The sequence below is a fragment of the Phocoena sinus genome, chromosome 6 (assembly GCF_008692025.1).
Source record: "Phocoena sinus isolate mPhoSin1 chromosome 6, mPhoSin1.pri, whole genome shotgun sequence".
NCBI classification, from domain to species: domain Eukaryota; kingdom Metazoa; phylum Chordata; class Mammalia; order Artiodactyla; family Phocoenidae; genus Phocoena; species Phocoena sinus.
The window spans coordinates 11,874,470-11,890,159 of NC_045768.1; the positions used below are offsets into that span (position 1 = coordinate 11,874,470).

Here is a 15,690-nt window from a genome sequence, read left to right on the forward strand (position 1 = left end):
GCAGCTCGTCCCCGCTCCGCAGCAGTTACGCCGCTAGCGCAGCGGGGCTCAGGTGCTGCAGCAGGAGGGGGCCAGGCGCTGGGAGGAAGGCGGGGACGCAGTTTACGTAAGCGTCCGCTCGCAGGTGCATGCGGCCGCCACCAGCGTGTGCTCCCTGCGCGCTCCCAGGTGCGCAGTTGGCGCAGGCGGTGGCGCGGCACGGCGGCGGCGGGCGCTGGCAGGCGCTCTCAGGTGCGGCAGAGCGCGCGTGGAGGGGGCGCGCGGCGAGCGAGGGGGCGGGCTTTCCGTTTCCCAGCAGCCGCGGGGCCCGCCCCCCGGCCCGGCCAATGGGCGCCCTCGGATGCGTCACGTGCTCGCTGCCGCCGCCGCCGCCGCCGCCGAAACGGAGACCGGAGCCGCGAGCGCCACCAGGGCAGCAACCGCCGCAGCCGCCGCCGCTGGGCTGAGGAGTCGGAGACGCAGGCGGACGAGGTGGCGGCGGCGGCGGAGCGGGAGCGGGGACCGGGAGCGGGCAGAGCGCGGCGGCGCGGGTAGGCTGCGGCGGAGGGGCAGGCGCCTGCGCGGCTGGCCGTCCCGGGCGGGCGGCGGTTAAGGCGGCGGTTGAGGCGGTTGGCGGTGCCGGCCCGGGCCCCGCATTGTTTGTTGTGCGTCCTTAGCAGCGGCGGCGGTGGCGGCAGCGGCGGCCGGGGCGGAGAGCGGGGAGCAATCCCGGCCCCCGTGGCTCCGGCATTGTGGCGGCCGCCGCCGCCGCAGTTGCGGTACCCCGGCCGCTTCGGGCAAGGGCAGCGGGCAGCCTTCCTCACCTTTGGGGGGCACAGCGTCCCGGCCCCGAGCGAAGGGAGGGCGTGGGCAGTGTGGGGGGACCCGGCACCGGGGGCTCTGGGTGGGATAGAGGACGAAGGGTCCTGGGCAGGTGTTGGAGGACGTTGGGGGCAGGGGCTGGGGGAGAGACTGCGCGGGGGCGGGTGGAGGGTGTGGGCAGATTTGGGGGAGAAGGAAGGGTGAGGGATCCGGCCCAGTGGAGGCTGAGGGCCTTCAGGCAGGTTCTGGGGATCCATGGGGGCCGGGGCGAGCGCGGAAGGGCTGGAGGGCGGTCGGGCGAATGGGGGGCAGCCCGTGGGGGTTCGGGAGGGTGTGAGGGAGGCTTGGGGAGGGCAGGGGCGAGTGTGATGGGAATGGAAGGAGAAGACTGGGGACTCAGGGGAGTCATGGAAGAGGCGATGTCCCGGCCGGGGCTGCGTGCGAGGGGCAGGGACTGGGGGCAAGATAATCAGGAAGACCGCGGACAAATGTGAAGGGAAATGCGGAGGTGTCCGGCTCGGGGACAGTGTGGCAGGGTGAGCGTGGAAAGGGTTGGCGGGGAAGGAGGGTGTCGGGGGCGGGGGTCTCTGGAGTGATGGTGAGGTGTTCAGGCAGGAGGCGCGGGAGGATAGGCCCAGAGGCTTCAAGAGACCTGTGAGAGGTGTGAGGGCAGTGTCTGGCCAGGAGGGAGGCAGGAGGGTGTTGAGGCTGGATAGAAGGGCCCTGCCAGGGGAAAGCATGTGAGGGCAGAAGGCAGGTATCTCTCTGGTAGCCGTGCTCAGGGGAGATGAGTAGAGGGCAGAAGGGGGAGGGCGTTTGGATCAGGGTCTGAGTCTGAGCGGTTTGACAGAGAAGTGGGGACAGTGGGAGAGAGTGATGGGGATGGAGAGGAGATGCCGGGGCATATAGCGAAGAACAGGACAAGTGAGTGAAATGGAAGGTGTTCTTTTTTTTTTTTGGGGGGCCATGCCACCTGGCATATGGGATCTTAGTTCCCCTGCATTGCAAGTGTGGAGTCTTACCCCCTGGACCACCAGGGAAGTCCCTGGAGGGTGTTCTTGAAGGAAGTATGGATGAAGGTGGGGGAGCAGCGAGAGAGGGGACTTCGGGGTTGTGGAGACCTTGGAGGGGACAGGTGGAGTGGAGTGTGTGTGAGGTGGAGGGCCAGAGGTGTGGGGGGAGGGAGATGTTCTTGGAGTGGCAGGTGAGGTGGGGAGGGGGAGCAGATGGAAGGAAATGTTTCTGGGGCAGAACGTGTGGAGGGAAGTTGGGGACAAGGAAAGAGGGGGGCCACTCCCAAGTGTGTGGGAGGGAAATCAGAGGGGATGCTGTAGGGGATAGGTTTGAAGACAAGTATACAATATGTGCAGGGAGGGAAGCATGGATTTGGGGGGCTAGATTTTGTCTGGTAGAGGGAAGGAGGTAGGTAGGGAATAAAGGGAAGGAAAGGGGGAAGACAGGATATCTTTGGGTAGAGGATGTAGAAGAATGTGTAGTGCCTGTAGTGGGGTAAGGAAAGGGTAGGGTGGGGATGTGTGTGGACATGTCTGTTACTAGAAAGGGGTAGGTTATGTATTGGATTGGGGCAGTGGTGGGGAAGTAGGAGGCCCAGGTTTAGAGCAGGAAGTGAGTATTCGCTGGAGAGAATTAGGAAATCAGATTGCTTCAAAAGAGTATGGAAAGAGCGGGTCCTGAAGTGTGGAGAGAGATTGGAAAACTTGGGGTCTTGAGAGATTAAAAGGGCCACAGTTTTTTAGGTCACTGTAAGTATACAGAAGGGCGGAGTGTAGAAGTTGGAAAAAAAAGAAACTAAAGAGGAGGGGATTAAATTCTGACCTTCACAGGAACTGGAGAGTGTGTGGGGTTGTGTGTGTGGATGCTGGAATGATGGTACTGGAAAATGGAGAACATTAAGCCCTTTACCATATATGAAAGTTCATGCTTCTAGGATCAGAGAGATCGTGAAGCCTGATTTTAGTTCCAGAACCCAGTGAATGGGGAAGGGATAAGGGAGGCCTGAGTACACACTCCCAAATTTGGAGGAATTGTGTGGTGGAGTATCGTCCTAGTGCATTGGCCAGATGAGTGGGCAAATAGAAGAGCCATACAGAGTCAAGAGGAGTACACCAAGAGTGAACAGAGACAGAATTGCAGCAGGTGAAGGGCAGAGGTCTTTGTGAAGATACTGCAAGAGAGCAGGGCCCAGCGTGTTTGAGGGCTGTGTATCAGAGGGAGGAAGGGATACCTTGGTGCAGTGTCTCAGATACCCTGGTGCTTTCTGGGTAATAGGGCAGTTTTCAGGCATTTGAGTGATGTAATATCTGAGTCCGATGCTAGAGGCAGACAGAGGTAATGTACATTCAGCTTCTGAAAGTGGCAGGAATGGAGCTCTATGGCTCTTCAAGGTGCAGATAACAGATCCTTTGTTGTCAGCTTTTATCCCCAAATAGTTCATGTAAAATTTAGTTAGAGGCTTTTGGATTTTCTGGTATTTTAATTTAAGTTGAGGAGTGTTAGCTTTATTTAGGAAAGACTTCGTGGATTGTGTGGACATATGAAATAACCTTTAGGGGTTTGAGCACAGACATTTCAGCAGGTCTCATTCAGTGTTCTGTGGCTTGTGTTAGATTCTTTGGGATTTGGAAGGATTAAGGAAACTGCTTTGAGACTGCCTCGGTAAGCAGGGTTTTCTACAATCTTGGAAAACGATTTCCCTTTTGACAGTTGAAAATTCAGTCTTGTCAGATTTTGCAAAAAAAATGATTTCATCATGTTGCAGAGATAACTTCAATTATTGCTTTGTGGGCTTCATGTATTGTATAATGTGGTACCTAGTATGATCTCAAATAAAAGGTCCTCTTTGGTACCTTGGGAAGCTTTCTGGGTTGATTAGTTTTCTTCTTTTATCCATTTAGGAAGTATCTAAATTCTAAGTTTGAATAATGCAGCCATTGTAAGTTCAAATAACAAGTTTGAGTGGAAGTGGGAATCTTGCCTAAACATAATGAGAGCTGAGCAGAACACCACATTTTAAGTAATCTGTATCTGTAAATATAAATATTTTAAAAATAAACTGGAAGCTAATCATTTTTAAAATTCAAGAAGTGTATACTGAAGTGTATCATGAAGGCAGCAAAGTAACGCTCTAAAGACATTGCTATAAGATTTTATTTTTGGAGGGCAAAGTTTTTAAAATATAAATGGCTTTGATTGAAACTCTTAGCGGTATTTTGAGATTTTATATATGTGTTGAATATAATTATAAGGATCATGTTTGACCCCTTTGGCTTCCTGGCAGAGAATTTGAGCAGTAAGATGTAAGATTAATAGAGTGACCTTTGAAAATTCTCTCCCATATAACTATTGTTTCCTCCTTGTATTTGTAAAGTCCATTGTGTTGGTTCATTTCATTGATTTGGCGCAAGCAGTACTTTCTTGTTCAGAATACTCAATTCTGGCATAGTGTTCTGATTATATGTATTGTTCCGTGAAGTTCTATGGTTTGGGATAATTTGTAGGCACTTTAAAATATTATCCTAAGTTTATGAACCAAGGAAAGCAGGTTGTTTAGACTTTGTAGACTAAATAATTGGGTCTGGTTTTATTTTCACTGGTGACTTGCTGGACAAGATACTTAATCCCTTTGTGCTTGTTTCTCCTCCAGAAACCTGACTCTTTATCTATCTCCCATGAGAATTGAGATGGTTTATATAAAACAAGTTTAAACCTTTCACGAAGATTAGGACTATGTAAATAGGGGTAATAGATGTTATTTCTTTGGTTCTTTTTTTCCTTTTAGCCTGGTCAAATAATAATTAGTACTTCAGAGTTTGGTGTTAGGTGGGTTAATTTGTAATGAGAAACTTGGATAGAGATGAAACTTCTGTGAATATCAGAGATATCTGCAAATTGAAGTTTGTTCATTCTTTACTGTCTACATATCTTTCCTGGCTCATTTCTGCAGCTGAGTGTTGGTGCTGATTTGAATTCTTGAGTCAAGCAGAAACTTGTGAGAGACATTCTGAGTTCTAAGCATGAATTCCCAGACACAGAGTACTTTTTCTCACTCAGTGAATTCAATTTTTAAATCAGGAATAATATAATTTCCTTATGTTTTTTGCAGAAAATTGATTCTGAGTGACTTGAACAGAAAAATGGGGCTATCGCTTCTTCTAGTGGCATTGAGCCTCCTTTTTCAGATTTATTGCATACTTTTTCCTTTTTTAAGTTTTAGTTAGCAAATAATTACCTATCCATTTCACATTTCCAAGCCCATTGTCAGGTTATGCTCTATTTGAGGGGCAGTGATTTTCATTTTATTTTTATTTATTTATTTAAAAATTTTATTTATTTATTTATGGCTGCGTTGGGTCTTCGTTGCTGCGCGCAGGCTTTCTCTAGTTGCGGCTACTGGGGGCTACTCTTCGTTGCGGTGTGCGGGCTTCTCATTGCGGTGGCTTCTGTTGTTGCGGAGCACAGGCTCTAGGCGAGTGGGCTTCAGTAGTTGTGACACGTGGGCTCAGTAGTTGTGACACGTGGGCTCAGTAGTTGTGGCTCATGGGCTCTGGAGCTCAGGCTCAGTAGTTGTGGCGCATGGGCTTAGTTGCTCCGCGGCATGTGGGATCTTCCTGGACCAGGGCTCGAATCCATGTCCCCTGCATTGGCAGGCAGATTCTTAACTACTGCACCACCAGAGAAGTCCCAGGAATGATTTTTAAATGTTTATTTAATGTTGTGTTTGGTTTATTAGTTGTAAAAAGCCTCCAGATCTGGTCTGTCTGATTGACATTGCAAAAATGTAAATAATAAGTTGCTTTATTAGGCATTAATTTGCTTGAGCTTGGTAATACCCAGCCCTGATAGTCTTTCTATGCTAGCTGATCTATTCTTCATAGTTTACTCTCTTTTATAACATGTTTGGACACCATTACCCATCTTACTGCTCTTCTGCTTTCATTTGTTTTGCATAGACCTTTTTATTGGAAAATTGGTTGTTTTAAAAATTTTGTTCAGCTGTAGAAAAACTTTCTGACAGGTAATTATGAGAGGCTTCATAATTCAGTTTAATTTTAGAAAACTGTTTATTGAGAGATGTAAGTTAAATTTATACGTCAGTTAAAACAGAAAGGAATAAAGTAATGAGACCAGATTAATGGTGAGCTGAATATTTAAATGGTTTGAGCCTGAAAGACCTGCAAATCTTTAACTTTTAGGTCTTGCATTAAATAGTGAGGTGACCAAATGACCTGGTCTCTCACCTTCATGTCTTTTATTTCTTGTCCTGTGGGTCCTTTAAGTGTATCATTTTTGAGAAGTATGGTGTCTGTCTCAACAATATGTGTGTTGTGGAGTGAATGAAGCAGTCCTAAATTTTAGTTATTTGATATTCAAATTCTCTTAACTTATGACATAACTAACACTGTGTAGAACATCTGCTTTCTTTAGTTAACTTTAGCACAACTCAAAAGGGTGCAGTTGATTATATCAATAATTAAATCACAGCTTTGGGTTGTGTGACTTCATGGTTCATTTCCATTTGAAAAGTGAGAATTCTGCAGCAGGTTGTGTGACAAATTCTAAGGCATTTCTGGGTCATGGATAAGGTGTAGTTTCTTACTGCACCTGCAGAATTTCCTGTTCTTTGCAGTTTTCCAGGTGCCGGGGCTTTTCATGATATCCAGTTGGTTAGATCAGCACTTTGTTTATGAGTTGAATTTAATGATATTAATACCATTGACCTAAAGCAGAAAGTAATTGTCCTAAAGACTCTGTGTAGATTTTTATTTATTTTTTATGATGCTTACCTGTTTTGTCAGTTTACGTCAGCAAACATGTGCTGGCTTTAGGCTCAAAGGCATGTTTTGTGCCAGACCTGAGATTTCTTAGTAGGGCTCAATAATATTGTTTTGAGTAAAGAACACGTCCTTCCCTAGATAGATTGACCCTTAATGTGAAAATGGAGTCCGTAATTTTGGTTACCTGTGTTTAGTCAGCCTACCTAAAAATCAGTACATTTTAAGACAGCTGGGTAGTGTTTTGTTTCTAAGAGGTAAGATGAAGGCAGTTCATTACTATTATTTTTTTGTTGTTGTTGCGGTACATGGGCCTCTTACTGTCGTGGCCTCTCCCGTTGCGGAGCACAGGCTCCGGACGCACAGGCTCAGAGGCCATGGCTCACGGGCCTAGCCGCTCCGCAGCATGCGGGATCCTCCCGGACCGGGGCACGAACCCGTGTCCCCTGCATCAGCAGGCGGACTCTCAACCACCGCGCCACCTGGGAAGCCTGTTCATTCTTTTTTTAAAAATTTATTTATTTGTTTATTTAGTTTTGGCTGGGTTGGGTCTTCGTTGCTGCGCGCAGGCTTTCTCTAGTTGTGGCGAGCGGTAGCTACTCTTCATTGCAGTGTGCAGGCTTCTCATTGCAGTGGCTTCTCGTTGTGGAGCATGGGCTCTAGGCGCGCGGGCTCGGTAGTTGTGGCTCTCGGGCTCTAGAGCGCAGGCTCAGTAGTTGTGGCGCGAGGGCTTGGTTGCTCCGTGGCATGTGGGATCTTCCCAGATCAGGGCTCGAACCCGTGTCTCCTGCATTGGCAGGTGGATTCTTTTTTTTTTTTTTTTTTTTTTTTTTTTTTTTTTTATGCGTTACGCGGGCCTCTCACTGTTGTGGCCTCTCCCGTTGCGGAGGACAGGCTCCGGACGCGCAGGCTCAGCGGCCATGGCTCACGGGCCCAGCCGCTCCGCGGCATGTGGGATCCTCCCAGACCGGGGCACGAACCCGTGTCCCCTGCATCGGCAGGCGGACTCTCAACCACTGCGCCACCAGGGAAGCCCGGCAGGTGGATTCTTAACCACTCTGCCACCAGGGAAGTCCCAAGGCAGTTCATTCTTATGATGTTTATAATTCCAAGTAAGTCTGAAACTCCTCAAACATTGCATCTAATCATGCAGTGATTAGGCTTTTATAGAGCTTAGGCAACCTACATTTTAACCTAATGGAACTACTGGATACTGGGTGGCTCTTGACTTAACTCTGGACAGCTCAGTTTTAGTTAGCACAGTTAGTGAACTAGAGGGGAAAGGTGTTGCAATTTTGGTAGTGTAGGTGAGCAGCTGGAGAGAATAAACATGTGGTGCCCTTGGTATACATATTTTCGGTTGCTTTTGTTTTTAAAAATGTATTTATTTACTTATTTGGCTGCATTGGGCCTTAGTTGTGGCATGTGGGATCTTTGTTGCAGCATGCAGGATCTTTGTTGGGGAATGTGGGATCTTTCATTGTGGCGCGCGGGCTCTTTGTGGCACGGGCTTCTCTCTAGTAGCGTGTGGGCTCTGTAGTTTGCAGCACTCAGGCTCAGTAGTTGCCACACGTGGGCTTAGTTGCCCCATGGCATGTGGCATCTTAGTTCGTCAACCAGGGCTCGAACCTGCATCCCCTGCTTTGGGAGGCGGATTCTTAACCACTGGACCACCAGGGAAGTCCCTTTCGGTTGTTTTTGAAGTAAGCTATAAATACGCTTATAATGTCAAGTTTAGCATGGGAGGACAGATATCAAAAATAGTAGTGATGAGGCTTTTTAAAAGATGGTATCTTAAAAATAAGTATCGGGCTTCCCTGGTGGTGCAGTGGTTGAGAGTCCGCCTGCTGATGCAGGGGACACGGGTTCGTGCCCCGGTCTGGGAAGATCCCACATGCCGCAGAGCGGCTGGGCCCGTGAGCCATGGCCGCTGAGCCTGCGCGTCCGGAGCCTGTGCTCCGCAATGGGAGAGGCCACAACAGTGAGAGGCCCGCGTACAGCAAAAAAAAAAAAAAAAAAAAAAATAAGTATCAACTGTGATGCTTTCTGATGAGCCAGCTTTGTGGTAAGTGTTGTGGAGTTACACAAAATTGGCTTTTGAAATTGGTCGGTATTGTTTAGTAGTGTTGTTTATTTTTAGAGCTCAGGGTTCACATACCTGGACTTTGGTCCCTATGATAGTTGTGTAGGTGAACAGCAGAGTATTACATTTGAAGAAATTGGAGGCAAGAAGAGTTGACCCTGGAGCAGAGATAAGCAGGCTTTCAGAACACCCTTTCAGAAGTTGTATATCAAATTCCTGATAGTCCCCAAATTTGGCAAGGAAGGTTGATGGCTGCGGAAATTTGAAACCTGCCTCCTGCCTCTTTTAGTCAAGCACCTGAGTACAAGGCTTTTTAAGGGCTACCTGGAATAATGCTTGTCTTTCTTAGGAAACTCAGGGTCCTAGGATTATGCAGTAGCGCTGAATCTGAGGGAAAGGGCTAGCACTTGGGTGGACTCTCCTTATAGGTATGCCCAGAGGTGACCCTAGTGCAACATCGATTGCTCTATTGGGTAGTAGAAGAATGTTTTTGACACAAAAAGACTTGGCTCAGAGGTCTCATCCTGCTGTTTACTATTCATAGATCTCTTTCCTCGTGTATAAAATTGGAATAAAACCCCTAATTTACAGAATTATAGTGAGGATTAAAGAAGATAAGAAAATTGTAAGCTGTGAAGCACATAACTTTCTTTGAAAGGAGGTTTGAGTAGAAATTAAGGGCAGGCTTTGAAGTAATGAGCAATTTGACTCAGAGGACCTGGATTTTTTTTTTTTTTTTTTTATCATGGCATTTTCAGATGTACATAAAAGGGAACAGTACGGTGAATGTCCATGTACCCGTCATCTAGCTTCAACAATTACCAGCATCTTGTTGCTCTTGTTTCATCGGTCTCTCATTCACAATTTTTGTTGTTGTTTTTGCTGGAGTATTTACAGCAGATCTTTTTTTTTTTTTTCCCCCCCTGCGGTATGCGGGCCTCTCCCTGTTGTGGCCTCTCCCGTCGCGGAGCACAGGCTCTGGATGCGCAGGCTCAGCGGCCATGGCTCACGGGCCCAGCCGCTCTGCGGCATGTGGGATCCTCCCAGACCGGGGCATGAACCCGTGTCCCCTGCATCGGCAGGCGGACTCCCAACCACTGCGCCACCAGGGAAGCCCCTACAGCAGATCTTAGACATCATACGCTTTCATCCATAAATACTTTAGTGTGTATTTCTAACAGATAAGAACCTCAAAAAAAACCCCACAAAACTATTTTAGCCCTCTAAATTAACAAGAATTATCTAATACTTAGAAGGAGCTGAATTTGAAACATAGCTCTACCACTCACCAGCTTTGTGTGTTAATCAAATTACTAGCTCTCTGAGCTTCTGGTTCCTTATCTGTAACATAAAGATAATACCTCATGAAGTTATTCTGAGCTTAAATGAAATAACATATAAAATGCCTAACATGAAGTTTCTCAGTAAATGGCCCAGCCTCCTATGGCATGTGAATTAGAATTATGGGTTGCCCTCCTCCCTTCTTGAATATCCCAAAGAATAACAGTACTCTGAAATTATTGCCCACTAACCTAGTGAAATTTCTCATCATTGAGCTATTTGACTCTTCTGGTGAAATTCTGTTAGCAGTTGAAATCATGTCTGTCTTCCTTCTTTCCTGCAACATCATTATTCTCCTGTCTACAGGCTCATTCCAGTCAGCATATATATGCTATTATTATTATTATTATTATTATTTTTTTTTTTTACGGTACACGGGCCTCTCACTGTTGTGGCCTCTCCCGTTGCAGAGCACAGGCTCCGGATGCACAGGCTCAGCGGCCATGGCTCACGGGCCCAGCCGCTCCGCGGCATGTGGGATCTTCCCGGACCGGGGCACGAACCCGTGTCCCCTGCATCGGCAGGCGGACTCTCAACCACTGCACCACCAGGGAAGCCCATATATGCTATTATTTAATCTATCATTTTTTAAAATGACCTTTTCTTGACCACACTGTCTCTTCTAGCTACAACCCAATTTCTCAACTTCTTGAAAAAGTTGTTTCTACTCATCTACAGTTTTCCTGTCTTCTCCTGAACCTACTGCAGTGAGACTTTAACTCCATCACCGTACTGAAACTGCTGTTGTCAAAGCTACCAAGTTTAATTTTTACTTGATCTTTTAGCAGCATTTGGCGCAGTAGATGTCTCCTTCCTTGAAATACTTTATGCTCTGCTTTCTAGGACACCACACTCTGCTGGTGTTCTTTCTACCTCCTTGGCTTCTCAGTCTCCTTTGTTGGTTCTTCCTCATTACTCCTACCTCTTAATATTGGACTGCCCCATGGGATCTCTGCTCTTTATTCTCATTCTCTTGGTGATCTCATTCAACCTCATGACTTTAAATACCATATATGTGCTGATGACTCCCAAAATTTTTATCTGAAACTCCAGGTTACTGCCTATTTTGATACCTCCACTTACATATTTCATTGACATCTCAGACTGAACTTGTCCTAAATCAGACTCCCTATTTCCTCTGCCCCTCTTGTCGTCTTCCACATCTTTCCAGTTGCTCAGGCCAAAACTTGGAGTCATCCTTGACTCTCTTCCTCTCACATACATCTGACCCACCAAGCAATCTTGCCAGTCCTTTCTTCGGAATATATCCAGACTCTGACCACTTTTCATCACCTCTACTGAGTTGAGTCTACATCAGCTCCTCTGAATTACTGCAGTAGCTCTTTTTGCTTTTGCCCCCTTATAGTCTGCTTGCAATACTGTAGCAAGAATGATCCTTTTAAAAAGGTAAGTCAGGTTTTTGTCTCCTTCTGGTCAGAACCCTTAGTGATTCCCCATCTTTTTCTGAGTAAAAGGTCAAGTCCTATCAAGGCTGTAAGTGATTGGATCCTTTCTTTCCTCTTATTTGTTTGTTTGTTTGTTTGTTTATTTATGGCTGCATTGGGTCTTTGTTGCTGTGCGTGGGCTTTCTCTAGTTGCGGTGAGTGACGGCTTCTCATTGTGGTGGCTTCTCTTGTTGTGGAGCGTGGACTTTAGGCATGCAGTCTTCAGTAGTTGTGGCTCGCAGGCTGTAGAGTGCAGGCTCAGTAGTTGTGGTGCACGGGCTTAGTTGCTTTGCGGCACGTGGGATCTTCCTGGACCAGGGCTCGAACCTGTGTTCCCAGCATTGGCAGGCGGATTCTTAACCATTGTGCTGCCACGGAAGTCCCCCTTCTTTTCTCTCTGACCTCTTACTTTTCTGTTTGCTTACTCCATTCTGACCACAGTGGCCTTCTTCTTGTTCCTTTAACGTGCCAGGCATATTCCTGTCTCAGGTCCTTTGCCTTTGCTGTTTGCCCTGCCTAGAATGCTGTTTCTCAGATATATGCGTGGCTCCATCCTTTTCAGGTCTTTGTGCATATCTCCCTTTTCCAGTGAGGCCTTTCCTTCCCACTCTGTTAAAATGGCAGTTCATCCGTTTCTGGCCCTCCCTAGCCTCCTTTTCCCAGCCTCTTTTTCTGCATACCACTTAAACTGTTTAACTTATAGTATATTTTCCTTGCTTATTTTGTTTATTGCTTTTTCCCCTTCACTAGTGTATAAGCTCCATAAAGGCAAGGATTAATGTTGGTTTTGTGTTCTGTAGATTCTAAAGCATCTAGAATAGTGCCTGGCACTAAGGCACTTGAGTATTTGTTCAGTGAACTATTCTTTTATTAGTTGTAGTCTATTACTTTGGTAAAGGATATTATAGTTGTAGTGTTTAGTTGGAATTTTGGTTTTTCCTATGGAATACTGTGCACCTTGATGTCTTTTTGATGTATTTCTGATTCTTCTGAATGTCCTTTCTTCAGACTGCTAATAGGTTTTATTATTTATTCGTTATAATTTTGAGTACTTGTTATGTACTATGCTAGTTGCATTGAGGGATACAAAGATAAAACATAGACCCTGAACTTTAAGAGCTTACAGTCTATGAGGGGAGGTGATGGTATGATTTTGAGATATCTGTAAGATTTTTTTTAAAGTAAGTACTTAAAATGGTCCAGAAATTTAGAAGAGCAAGGAATTATTTCTGCTAAGGGGTATAAGGGAGAGACTTAAGAGAGGATGTGGTATGTGGTACCTGTGCTGAGTCACAGGAAAAAGTGGGATTAGATTATGAGATAATGAGGAAGAGAATTCCATACGGAGGGAACTGTGTAGGCAAAATAAGAATGCTCAACATTTCTATGGAAAAGAACAAGTGGTTTACTTAATTAAAGATAAGGGAATATGAAGGAAATTGGTAGAGTGTAAGTTTGGAGTGGAATATTGGAGTCACTGATAGAGGCCTTGAATGTAAGAATGAGGAATTCAGACTTTTTTCTGTTGACAGTGAGGCTTCAGTGAAAGGTTTTGATTGAGCAAGAGTGGAGGGATGACATTAGAGCTTCCTTTATGAAATTGACAACTTTATGTGAAAAGAGGCCAGAACACATACTGCTTAAGATGCTGTTGTAACAGTTTGAGGAAAAAAGTGATAAAGGTAGTGCAAGTGGGTATAAAAAGGATGCCTTGGTACTGACGAAACTTGGTAACTGGATGTGAGGACTGAGCTCCAAGTCTGCAAGGTTTCAAGCTTAGTTGACAGGCCGGCTGGGGTGTCCTGAAGAGAAGTCGGGAAGCCAGGAGAGGTGGGATCAGGGACAGGTTTAGTTTAGTTTTGGTATTGAGTTTGCAAGTGTGGTGGTGACACCAGGTGATTATTGTTCTGATAGAAAGAAAGTCAGGAATCTTTTTATAAAGGATGTGCATCTGTGGCTTTATGCCTTCTTTTTTTTTTTTTTTTTTGCCGTAAGCGGGCCTCTCACTGTTGTGGCCTCTCCCATTGCGGAACACAGGCTCCAGACGGGCAGGCTCAGCGGCCATGGCTCACGGGCCCAGCCGCTCCGTGGCATGTGGGATCCTCCCTGACCGGGGCACGAACCTGTGTCATCTGCAGGCGGACTCCCAACCACTGCGCCACCAGGGAAGCCCCTATGCCTTCATTTTGATACAAATAATTGGCAAAAAGAGAAGCAAGATTCAATTCTGAATCTATTATTGAGGTCTGAATCTAGATAATTGATTTGGGAAACTTCTGATAAGTCATCCAAACTTTTCTTTTGATTTGTAAGTGGCTCCACTTGTTTCACTAAGTTTGTTAGATAAGCTGCTTTAAAGCACTTCAGCAGCTTGATACAACCTAAATGTTATCCTTTGAGTGTCCCTTTACTGCTGATTCACAGGCTGTGGATATCTAAGGAGTGTCTGTCTTACCCCTTTGAAAACAACAGAATGGGAGTTCCGAACTAGTTACCTAGATCACTTTGTTGAGATCACTTTGAGTTAAAAGGTTTGCATGATCATGCCGTAGCCTTCTTTTTTCCCTTAGGACTTAGGGTGTATTGGAGGAAGACAAGCCCTCTATGCTAATTAATGGCAGTTAAGGTGTTAGTTGCCAGACCATTTCTTTAACAACCTAGACTTAACAAAATACCAGAAGGTATCAGAGGATTTAGCTTCTATTCCAGGCAAATTCAAGAACAGAATAAAGTCCTTTTAGATTTATATCCTTTTAAAGAGCCTTGTAGCAGGAAGAGTTTTTGACCCCAAGGTTATTTATAGGAAAAAATTATTTGCAAAATACTTTGATTAATGTATACAATTTTTATTTATAGGCTAGCTAATGATGCATGATATTTCTATTTCTATACTTAATGCATTTTTATTTTTTAAATAAATTTATTTATTTTTGGCTGCGTTGGGTCTTCGTTGCTGCACACGGGCTTTCTCTAGTTGCGGTGAGTGGGGGCTACTCTTCGTTGTGGTGCACAGGCTTCTCATTGCGATGGCTTCTCTTTGTTGCGGAGCACGGGCTCTAGACACGTGGGCTTCAGTAGTTGTGGCACGTGGGCTCAGTAGTTGTGTCTTGAGGGCTCTAGAGTGCAGGCTCAGTAGCTGTGGCACACAGGCTTAGTTGCTCCACAGCATGTGGGATCTTCCTGGACCAGGGCTCGAACTCGTGTCCCCTGCATTGGCAGGAGGATTCTTAACCACTGCGTCACCAGGGAAGTCCCCTTAATGGATTTTTAAATAGTTGAATAAAAAGACATCATTGAGTTTGTTAGTTGAAAACTTGCAGTTCACCAGCTTGGTTTAGAATGATGTTGAGCTTACCACATTAGTCATCTCTGAATTCTCTTCCTTTGTGCTTAGATCATCATGTCAGTGAATATGATTTTGGCAATATCCTTATGGAGCCTGTTCTTGTTTTCCAGTAAATAGGAGTCAACAGGACCCAATTACCCTGAAATGAGAAAGTTTTCCTATTTAGGATAACTTACATTTTTCAGTCCAGTGGAGGTGTGGTGGCTTTTAGTTTGTATTATATGTGTTGTAGTTAATTTTGCAGATGTAGCACATATTGTAATTTTTTTTAATCTAGGCAATTTTATTTCACATAATTTGTTTGCCAGGACTATAACGTGTAACATCTTAATTTTGTGAGGAACCTGTGAGATTCTTTTAGTCTTGCTTTGTTCTTTGACAGATGTAGAATTCAAGATACATCCAGAGTGGCTAAGGCACTTGTCCCAAATCACACACCTCACTGGTGGCAGAGTTGGGATGAGAAGTGGATTTCTTGACCTCCAGGCTTGGGCTCCTTCCACCGTCTCAGGCTGCTGCATTAGAAATGTAGACCAGAAAACTTTGAATAAACTTAGTTTAACTTGTCACATTGCTGGCACCTAATGACGTTCAGTAGGAACAATTAGGATATTTTTTTCCTTGTTCCTTCTGAAAATTAACAGTTTTAGATCAATCATTTTAAAGTGAACAATTTGGTGGCTAAAATTTAGTACATTCACAGTGTTGAGCAACCACCACCCTACCTAGTTCAAAACATTTCCATCACTCCAAAGTGAAACTCCTGACCCATTAAGCAATTTGAAAAATTTTTAAGTCATTAAAATAAAAATCTTTAAACAATTAAAATAAAAATCTTTACTATGACCAGGTCAACAATAGCAGGTTTGTATTAGAGGTCAC

At 45.5% G+C, this 15,690-nt stretch overlaps 1 protein-coding gene across 5 annotated transcripts in view; it reads left to right on the forward strand.

The window, feature by feature from the left end:
• Positions 1-379: 379 nt before the first annotated feature.
• The window catches only part of STRBP (spermatid perinuclear RNA binding protein), a 148,268-nt gene continuing 132,957 nt past the window's right edge, over positions 380-15,690 (forward strand). For 2 of the 5 annotated variants that reach the window (XM_032634116.1, XM_032634111.1), the window contains exon 1: positions 380-530. The gene's annotated coding sequence lies outside the window, so the exon portion shown is untranslated. Of the gene's footprint in view, positions 531-625; positions 645-1,318; positions 1,338-15,690 lie in introns of those variants that run through there. The other 3 variants (XM_032634112.1, XM_032634113.1, XM_032634114.1) reach the window with 3 other exon arrangements.